This window comes from Lactuca sativa, chromosome 7, assembly GCF_002870075.4.
Source record: "Lactuca sativa cultivar Salinas chromosome 7, Lsat_Salinas_v11, whole genome shotgun sequence".
Taxonomy (NCBI): domain Eukaryota; kingdom Viridiplantae; phylum Streptophyta; class Magnoliopsida; order Asterales; family Asteraceae; genus Lactuca; species Lactuca sativa.
Genome location: NC_056629.2, coordinates 154,041,506 through 154,052,957, shown reverse-complemented (window position 1 = coordinate 154,052,957; position 11,452 = coordinate 154,041,506). Strand labels below are relative to the sequence as shown.

Below are 11,452 nucleotides of genomic sequence, written 5' to 3'. Positions count from 1 at the left end.
CCCCCACTTCGATCCTGCTTACCCCTTGTTGCTCAATACTCAAAAGAAATCCTTGCTACCATTCCATAATCAATCTGCTGAGGAACCCAAGCCCGCCATAGCTAGGGATTTAGCCAATCCATCACAATCACTATACCACTCCGAACTAGCGAGACGTACCAAATCTCTCCCAAGCATGCTACAGTTACTGCATCCTTCGAAACCTTCTTCAATAGAGCACATCCCCTGACTACCATACAAATATACAAGGTATGCAGATGGCATATAACTCGATCACAATCAACCACTCAAAATAAAATACTTTTACCGATAATGATGCAGAACCATAACAATAAAATCATGCACAAATAAAAGAACTGAAAATGGGAAATTGCATACCTGCAATGTCCAGCGTTGCTCGCGTCTCCAAGGTCGTCATCTGAAAAGCCCTGCTCCCTGCCGCAGGTGTCTCTACCCGGCCCTGACGGCCACCCGTGATCCTCAAAGTTGCAGGGGCGGGTGCCATCACCCGTCCTGCTGAAAACAAACTGGGACACTGGGCCTTCTTGTGGCCCCGCTGGTTGCAGTGAAAACATATCAAGTCTGATCCCTACGCAGCGGTAACAGTACAATCCCTGCTGAAATGACCAGTCCGACCGCACTTGAAACAACCAGACTCACCACCACTACCACTCCTGCACGCGCCCCCGTGCGCCCTGCCACACTTTCCGCACCGACTGCGGTCCTGATGATCCCTCGATCTCGAATCCGATCCCTTGGGCCTTTTGCCCGAACCCGCAGCTACCTGAACCTCATCCGGCTTCCTCTTCCGGATTTGCTCCAAATCAATTTCCCTTTCTCTAGCCCGAGAAATCATATCTTCTAGCGTCTTACAGCTGGATCTGCTCACGAACTCCCTAATGTCATCCCTCAACATCTCATGGTACCGAGCCTTCTTCATCTCCTCATCCGCGACATACTGCGGTACAAGAAGAGCCCTCTCCCTGAACTTGGCGGTGATCTCCGCCACAGTCTCAGTAGTCTGCGTCAAATCCTGAAACTCTCGTGCCAGCTGCTGCACCTCAATAATCGGCGAAAACTCCGCCCTGAACCTGGCCGAGAAATCGCTCCAAGTCATCGCGTCCAACGCGGAATCATCCCCCAAAGCATGACCAATCTCCTCCCACCAATCCCTCGCTCTGTCCTTCAGAAGACAGGAGGCGAGTCTAACCTCGTCCCCCTCGGGACACTTGCTCGTACGAAAAGCGTTGGCAACATCAGCCAACCATCTGCTGCTAGCAATGGGGTCCCTAGCCCCATGATAATCTGGTTCCCCGCAAGCCCTGAACTCTCGAAATGTCAAGGTACGTGCTCCCAACAACGCCATCATCTCGGTACGGAAGGCTCCCAACCTCTCATCCAAGATCTCCAGTATACCCTCCTTGACCGTGCCAAAGATCACAGGAGTCTGAGCTAGGATACTGTGCGTAACCTCAGCTGATATCAACTCTCTCATCCGCTCCTCGAGCTGCTCGGCCCCTGAACCCGAGCCTGATCCCTCTCCGGCGCCTGATCTGCCCGCTGGTCTCTCTCGCAATGTCACCATGCTGAAACATATAACATAACCCCCATCAGAAAACTCATCACTGCTGCGAGACCGAACACACCCCCTACTAGGTTCCTGGTCTTGTCTCGGCCTTTCCCGAATCGAGTACGGATCCTCTGCTTTCAGTAGTACGGGCCCATACTACCTTCCACATCTATCTGTACTTTCCTCAAGAACTGCCTTGACTCCACCAGGTCCCTTTCTACCACCTCTGCTCCCAGCACTACCTCATCCTAGGCTGACCCTAGGGAAACCTCTGACTCAACTCAAACCAGTCCTCAGCTGCTGAAGGCCTCCTCGCGATGCCAATTAGTCATCACCTGGGTACCATCACATGTGACGAGGCTCAGATAATCCTTCGAGTAAAAGACCCATCCCTACAACGGTTAGACTCAAACGAGAGCTGCGCAATAGGGCCAAATCCAATACTCTGAGATTATTCAACCCTGATCACATGTGACGTGTCGTATCCACCTAATGGCTAACTTCCATCACTTAGAATCCCACAATGCACAAAGCAAGCAACATTCAGACAAGGGAGAATCTAACCACAACATACTCAAGCAATCATATCCACATAGCAAGAAACTGAACTAGCATGCAACACAAACTCATAAACTCAGGCATAACCTAAACAGGCTATCCTACTACTGTCTAATCAGCACTATCATGCAGCTCCAACACATATAATAGGCACATAAGGCATCATTCCTAGATCCTTAGTCCTAATATAGCATACTGTTCTATCAACTGATAATCATAACATAAACTTGTATGGGTATTTTGGGGTACTTACTTGAGCTCGGTTGATTGCATGCACCACACCTTTTTTTTTTTCTCTTTTCAAAGTTCTTTTCTTTCCGAATTATTTTTGCCTTTCTAAAACTGTTTTCTTTCCCAAAACTCTCTTTTTACAAAACTGTCTTTTCGTTTTGAAAACTTCTATACCAATCCCTCAGTTTGAGTTTAGACATGCTCGAGAGCATCTCTGAATCCCTCAAACCAAGGCTCTGATACCAACTTGTAACGTCCCAAAATTCAAGACTAAAAATTTCATTTAATAAAACATTACGTTAAGCAAATTCATCGTTTTCAAACATAAACAAAGTGTTAGTTTCCAAAATACATATTCGTTATCAGAGTAAACATTCCCAGGCTGTCTAAGTTATGGTGTGTGCCATGCGATCATCCCGAGCTCCATCATCCGCTACCGGAGGTACCTGAAACCAAAACTGAAAACCGTAAGCACGAAGCTTAGTGAGTTCCCCACTCTACCACATACCACATAACCACATACTCCACATACTGGGCCGCACCCGCTATCCTAGGCCTTACCCCCTACCTCGGGCCTCGCCCGCTACAACGGCCCCGCTGCTCCAGGCCCCGCCTGGCTTTGAGCCTCGCTCGGATACAGATCTGTTTCACATAGGCCTCGCCTGTCACAGGGCCTCGCCCAGTAACATATAATAGCACATAAACATCTCACATAAGCTAAACACATACTAAAGGATCTTGTCCTAAGGCCTCGCCTATCTCTGGGCCCCGCCCCTAACCTGCTACTGATGAGTCACGGAACCCCGTCCATGCTCCTACTGGTAGTGAGATACGGGCCCAGCCCGCACTCACTCCTTTCCTGACTTGGGCCTCGCCCCTGCTTTGCTGCTACTGAGATGTGGAACACCATCCACACTCTGCTATTGGTGAGATACGGGACCTCGCCCACACTCACCTCCCTACCAGGCACATACAAGTATCACACAGAGAACAAGTATAAACTATCACATAAACCATTCCTTGGGCACCCGCCCGCTAACATTGGACCTCGTCCTAAACAACATACTAGCATACGACGCCTAGGGCTAACCCCCGGGTCTTCTACTCATGTCTACATGGGCCGGCATTGTGGCCGTAGACCCATTCACACAAAGGGAAACTCACCTGATACTGCTGAACTGTTGCTGCTAATCCCTTTGACCGCTACCTGACCACTGACTCCGAACTGCTGCTCCACTAGCTCCCCGAGCTACCAACATCAACATAACACTTAGTCTAACTGACCTTCAAAGGTCAACTAAGTCAACTCTTGTCAAAGTCAAAGTCCTGGTCAAAGTCAACCTTCCAGGTCAACCCTACTCGCCGAGTCCACTTACTGACTCGCCGAGTTCTTATGCACAAAGTCCTTCCAATCACGACTTGACTCGCCGAGTCAGCCCCTGACTCGCCGAGTCTACTGATTCCCGAATCCTGACCTGTCCAACTCACTGAGTCCTTGCTCGACTCGCTGACTCGAGTCTTAACTCGAAGGGTTTGGGACTGCGCGACCTGACTCGCCGAGTCTAAGAACAGACTCGCCGAGCAGAAGGCAATCTTCATCCAACTCATCGAGTTCATGCCCATCTTCAACCGACTCGACGAGCTGTTCATCGCACTCGTCGAGTTCCTCCTCATCTTCAAGCTACTCGCCGAGTCCACTCGAAGGACTCGCCGAGTCAATTCAGATCTACATACATGCAGAGGACTTTCGAGTCATGCATGGACTCCAAACTGTAGATCTACCCTTCCCAAGCCTATCCCCCACGTAAAGTTGCAAACTTTACGTGTAGAGAGGGAGATCTAGGCAAAAAGCACCATAAACAAGGGTTTGAGGCCGAGGGGCTTCAAAATCAACTCTTGGGCTGATACTTTATGCTTCTCCAGTCCATAACACACTTGGATCTGAAGTAGCGACTCCAGATCCGGCTCCTAACTCAAAATAATATCATTATGGCTAAAGAGCCCCAACAACCACACATAAATCTAGATGCAAAAAGGGTCCAGGAACTAGTTTATACCTCCAAAAGCTCATAAATGACTTCCAAATCCCGGATCTACAGCCCCCTTCTTGCACTCTCAAAATTCTTCTTCTTTCTCCAAGCTTAAAGCACTCTTGAAGGCAATAAATGGCTCAAATAGAGGATATGGCGGCTAGGGTTTGATATCCAGGGCTTAAGAGGCAGTAAGGAGCCCTAGGAAGAAGATTAAGACGTTTATATAGGCTCCAAGTCCCGAATTTAGGGTTTTCCACGCACAGACCAGACTCGTCGAGTCCACTTGGCCGACTCGCCGAGTTGGTCACTTACTCCTCGACCCGGATCCCGCTCCGACTCGCCGAGTCCCTCCTTGGACTCGCCGAGTCGACCCCTAAACTTAGGGTTTTCTTCCCTTTCTTGGTCTTCAAAACTTTGGGTGTTACAATTTATGTTATTCTCACATACTGATCCTAAAATATAGATCTCAAGGGACCTATCCTAAGGATCATCATCAGCAATGGGTGGACAATACTGTTTGAGGATTTCTTTAACAATATATGTCAATAAGGCAACCATGGGGGGATAGAGTACATCAAATGAATATATAGTTCATTAACATCTACATGTTGTGAGTTTGCCAGCATTCCCACTAGACTGTCTATAATAGTCTGTGGCCGTCATTTATACTCTACTAGATGATTGGTTCATCAATAGTCAAGTCCTCTTATCATCATCTCATCATTTTCATTTCCCATCACTACCCAATGTATTTTATATAAGAAAATACATATACGATTACATTAATTAAACATCATATAATTCATCTAACACATATCAAGGAATACAAATAATAGGCACACATAATATTTAATCATCTAAATACTTTATATCTATGTATATGTTGAAAGTAACTACACACTCACTTATTAAAGTGGATTACTGGAAAGTTTGGCAACACTTCGCTTCAGTACTTAGCCTTTCCTATGATGTGATAAAGGTTCAATTATTTTATTATTACTTATGAATAATGATAGTCTAGATTCCTCAACAATCTCATACAGAGTATATTATTTGGAAATCTCACTTTAAACACCCCACTAAATTTAGCCTAGACATCATCCTCATAGGTAGATCAATCAGTAATATGATTTGGAATCACTGACAAATTTTATTTATAAATTCATAATACTGACTATTAATATAAATATAAGTTACACTGAAAGCAATATAAGTGTAGCTTAACTTATAGATATTTTCTTGACAAAAGTCCGAAAATTGCACTAATAGTACCTTGACTTGATAACTCCTAATTTTCGGGCTCTCAGGGAACTCTGGGCTTAATAAAAATCCTAAATACTACGAATTTTTGCCAAAATACCATAAATGCTAAGAAATTTTAGTGGGTGGTGTTGTGTGGCAGCTTCTACAAGCGCGCACAACGCCTTTTTGCACATGGGGCATCTCACAAAAATTCAAAAATTCGTAACTTCTTCACACGAACTCTGTTTATGACGTTCTTTATATCCGCACTTAGCTATCAACAATATCTACAATTTTCATTTAGACTTTGTCGACTAATTCTCATTTTACTTTTTATTTATTATTTTTAGAAGGCTTAGACTGCTAATCTCCATTTAAAAATCATATATTTTTCATACTATATCTGTTTTCGATTGTCTTTATATCGACAGACTCTTATTAACAAGATCTTATACTCTTGTTTATATTGTTTCGGCTAAAAATCAACCGATCTAAAATTCAATTTCTGTGTTAACACAGATGCGCTGAAACTTCGAAAAATCATAACTTCCTCATATGAAGTCAGAGTTGGGCATTCTCTACATGTACGCTCCCGGTTTTACAATTACTATAAATTTTATTTAGATCACTTAGGCTAATAGAAACCTATCTAAAATTCAATATTTACGATGCACTTTGTCGTATCTGGTTGAACGTGAAACTTCAAACAATCATAATTTCTTCATACGAAGTTAGATTTAAGCGTTCCATATATCCCCGAAACCCTCATCACGACTAATTCACTTTGATCAAGGCTTTTTATCCTAATTATTATTTATTTTAATATTTTTTGCCCTATTTATTTAGTTTTCTCCTAATATTATATACACATAATATAAGCACATAAATCACATAGATTCAAACAATTTCCTTTTATTTATTCATGTAAAGATTACAATTGTTGACCAACGTTGGTTACATATTATAAGAATGAATAACAATAAACATAAGCGTTATAGTATATACTGTATACCAAACGGATCCTACCTTTGATATAGTCTTACCTCGTTATTCCTTATTTGACAGAGCTTGAGGTATTCATTGGGATTAGTGAAATATCTAGCTTTTATTAACAAATTGCCGTAGATATTAATAAATAATAGTATTACATGTTAATACTTGTTAGGCGCGTTTCTCATCAGTTGGAATCTCCAGATAGCTATTAATCGTTCGAGTAATTGTTCATGTGGGTATTTCACGATACTATATACTATAATATATATCCTTTGTATGTTAGGATGTAGTTGCTATATAAATTATGATATTAGGCAGATAATTAGTTAATTGCTTGTTGTGTTAGACTATTTTTCTATTCTATATGTTGCCGATTGAAATAGATCTGTTGGGTTGTACCATATCCTTTCGGCTGAAATAGGCCTGTCGGTTGAAATAGACCTATTGGGTTGAAACATACCCTTTTTGCTGAAATAGGCTTGTCAGTTGAAATAGACATCTTGGGTTGAAACATACCCTCTCAGTTGAAATAGGCTTATTGGTTGAAATATATTTGTTGGGTTGAAACATACTCGCTATTACTATGAATGCATTGTATATGTATTATAGTATATGATATTTTTTGGGAACTCACTAAGCTTTGTGCTTACTCAGTTGATTAAAAATGTTTTCAGGTACTTCTTCATATCGTGAGAAGTGTAAGGCTTGACTATACACATGCATCAACATCGTGTTTTCCACGTAATTTAATTACACTCTGATTTAATTGAATAAATAAAAATGAAAAAAATGCTATGAAAGATTGGGACGTTACAAGATTTAGGGTAGAGTACATACATGTTATTGAGGTACAACAGTTGGCTCGAGAGTTCCAGGCTCTCGAGCAGACCACTAAGACGTTGACGAAGATCACCGAAAAGTTAAAAGGGCGTTTTTTTCCCTTATTATGCAACAGATGATGAGATGAATATGAATATGTATTCAAATATATTGAGGACCGAACCACAGCAGTTTGTCAGTGTTGCTAGGTGACAGTCTCTCGAGAAGATGATTAAGGTGGACCTAAAACTAGAGATTGAGTTAGAGTTACAAAACAAGAGAAATCAAGTACATGTTCAAACTGCGGTTGTAGCAACTAAGAAGTTTAAAACTTATGATTCATGTTTTTGGGGGTTAGTAGAATCGTGGCCGATACGGCAAGTGCAGTACGGAAGACTATGGTTAGATCATAACACCTATATGAAAGAGTATCGTAAGATCATAGCACATGTATGAAAGACTATGGTTGGATTATAACACTGGCATGAAAGACTATGGTTGGATTATAACACTGACATGAAAGACTATGGTTGGATCATAGCAGGAAAGACTAGTTGGAATGTAGAAGCGGAAGTGAGTGTACTGGTTGGATCATAGCATGTATATGGGTATGTGGTATTTTGGAAAAACTCACTAAGCTTTATGGTTATTATTTTAAGTTTAACATGTTTTAGGTTGTTCGTGTAACAAAAGGAAAGACGCGGTTTGATTGCATCGTATCCATTGACATGTTTTAGAGACTTACACACTTTTGGTTTCACTATATTATTATTACTCTGATTTTGATGATGGGTTGTCAAACTTGAACAAGTGGTTTCTTATCTATCTTTCGAGAATGAAATTAATATGATTGTCTTTTATTAAAAATGAAAAGTTTGGTTTGAAATTTGGGACTTTACATCGACAACTAAAACGACTACACAGAAGAAGCTCCTGCCCTTAAAGACTTTTATGTCGCTCTAAGGCTGTAAGCTTCAAAGTGAACATCCAAGATTTGAAGCAAATTATTCTTCATTCCAATGGAAAAATAAATAAACACAAAGCGATTACTTGAAAAACAGAAGAAACTGGATTTTGCGGAATCAAAAATCACAGAGAGAGGGAGAGCAGGGGGTGGAATACAAGTCCTGTTTATAGTTGTAGAAACCCTGGAAGGCAGCAAACCTTCCATATGGTCAGTCCCAAGAAACCCTAGGATGCCACTTTTCTCTCCAAGCAACACATTTTGTGGGCTTTCCATACATGCCAAATGCGTCTAAATCACACCATTTCTCATACTCAGGACATCAACTAGGCAAGACGGACATGTGGATTTGACTCATCTCTTGATCCACTTAAAGCCTTTGTAGGCCCATCAAGAGACAAAGCTTATAAACCCACTAATTGTTTCTTCCTTCACCTTAAGTGGAATAATGGAAAACTAGCCAACTTACATTTCCCACTATAATTTCCAACGGGAGATAGATTGCCATATCAGATTTGAGTACCAATCCTCTAGTTTTGAGGGTTGATCTATTTCCGAATGCTGTCAATTATGAAGACCAATCCATTTTTACCCTTGCATCGGTCAAACTTAGTCGTTGTTTTGTACTTTGGAGAACATTTCCAACTTAGAAAGTTTGACAGGTTTAAATATTCTATTTTATATTATAGGCACCCAAAAAGTGTTTATATTATCAAATGATCAATGATTTTGATGGCATTATTGCGCTTTAGTATGATTTTTCTTTTAATCATTTATTCCCTTAAAAATATATATTGCTTTTGAAGTTTGGTGTTTTTGGAAACATATTCTGTTCATGTTAACCTCTAATTTAGGTATTGTTTATGTTAAGCTCTAATTTAGGTATTCACCGATGATTCGAAGGTGCATACAGATGGTTGTTTAGTAAGTGACTTTTATTGGCTTACATCATAGAAATAAATTGTTATTTAATTTAGTCTTTTGACATTGGTCGACTTGGATCCTTATTGGAAACATTTCATCATCTTCTCATATGTACACACACTATAATATTGCTAGCGGAACAACTTAAATATGTGTTTTTATATGTGGTTAATATTGTGTTTGGTTGATTCTTTATATAGTTAATACTCGATTTTGGTTGGATACTTGGATAGGTAATATTCCTTTAAAAGATCGTTTTTCACGTTTGTTTTATCAAGAGCAAAATCGTAATTGTTCTATAGCGGATAGATGGGAAGATGGTTGGTATTGGCTTTGGAATCGTAATTTTGAACGTGGAGCTTTACAAAGTCAATTTGAAGACTTATTATTGTTGATTCGATCCTTTCAACCGAACCTAGAGGAAGACGATCGGCGTTGGGAATTGAATGGTGTTCTCAATTTCAATGTGAATGAAGTTAGAAAGCATATTGATAATGAGTGCTTACCGGATGGTACTCTTGTGACCAGGTGGAATCGCTTCGTTCCTAAAAAGGTAAACATATTTATTTGGAGATTGTTAATTGATCGTTTACCTACCAGGTGGAATCTTAGCATCAAAGGTTTGGATATCCCTTCGTTGCTTTGTCCTTTATGTGATAAACAGGTGGAAAATGCAGATCATGTTTTCTTTTTATGTGAAGAAGTTTATGTTATCTGGCAAAGGGTATTTAGATGGGTGGATTTAGTGCTTCCGGGTGTGGATATACTACATGATCTATTTTTTTGGTTGGATACGGTTTCGATCTCGGGTTATAAAAAGACGATTTTGGAGACTATTATTCAAAAGACATTATGGGTGATTTGGAGATATCGTAATGGTATCATTTTCGGAGATTCTAATCCGATTAAAAACCGGATTTTTGAAGATATAGTTGATTTTTCTTATAATTGGTTTAGTTCTAGAAAATTTAAAACTAAAACTAATTGGGTTGATTGGCTTAAAAACCAAATTCAATCTATTTCTTTGTAATTTCTAGATTCTTGCTAGTTTCGTTTTATAATATCTGGTTGTTCAAAAAAAAACTAGCTAGATGTTCTTTTGATAAATCCTAAATAGAAAATTGGTTTTTATTTTTCTTTTTCGTCCATGTCATGCCAAAACAAAACCCAATGATGCATATCATGCGAAAACAAAACTCAAGTTTATTTTCTAAGGACCCCTATTTCTTGTTTGTTGGTTTCTATGCTAAGTTTTACGTTGTATTAACTTACAAACAATGGTTTATATATCAATTGATCATCATGTATGAAATTTAAAAAAAAAAAAAAAAAAAAACGAAATTTTAAAAAAAATCAATAGATTATAAATAATTTTTAAATTAATCAATCATAACGTTAAATTATAATATTAAATCAAAATCCATATTTAGTTTTATTTAAACACAATATATCAACTTACTATAAATGTTATTATTTTATAGTTACTGTCTTATTATTTTCAATATTTATATTAAAGAAAATATTTATATAGTTTTATTATATGCAATGCATGATATTCACCTAGTTTTAATACAATTCTTACAAATACAATGTAATTCCTTTTGAATATACCAACAAGAATCAGTAAATTGCAAAATTAATTTACATGCATAGGAAAACCATTTAGGTAAAAATAATCAAAACTAGAAATATAACCTTGAGGAGGTGCAACGGAGTCTCCATCGTCTAGGTTTAATGATGTATTAGTCGTGTTCTTGAACTTAGACTTGGAATTCTCCCTCAACATGAACTTGATCGTCGACTTCTTATTCTTATTATTTGGTTAGTTGTTTCCAATTTGTATTTTGCCACTAACGTGGTCCAAAAGAGAAAACAAAATGATATAAATAAAAAGAGGCATAAAGCTCGATTATGCAAAATAATTGTACTTTTGTGTGTTCAAGTTGAAATAAAAGGGTTTTGTTTTTCCATTTCTTAGAATAACATTTTGCATAACTCTTCATTTACTTTCTTAAGAACTTGGACCGATCATCGAAGTAATCTCTATTTAGTTTTGTTTATTTGTTTATTGGAGTTTGTTAGGTTTTCTTTCGTCATCACATATAAGTTCTGTTTCTT

The 11,452-nt window shown here is 39.3% G+C and overlaps 1 long non-coding RNA gene across 1 annotated transcript; it reads right to left on the bottom strand.

Moving 5' to 3' along the window:
• Positions 1 to 2,619: 2,619 nt before the first annotated feature.
• LOC128127472 (uncharacterized) lies at positions 2,620 to 11,166 on the bottom strand. The gene is made up of 2 exons (XR_008225259.1): positions 11,030 to 11,166; positions 2,620 to 2,805 (listed from the first exon to the last, which is right to left on the bottom strand). It is a non-coding gene; the product is annotated as an uncharacterized LOC128127472 (long non-coding RNA).
• Positions 11,167 to 11,452: the final 286 nt, after the last annotated feature.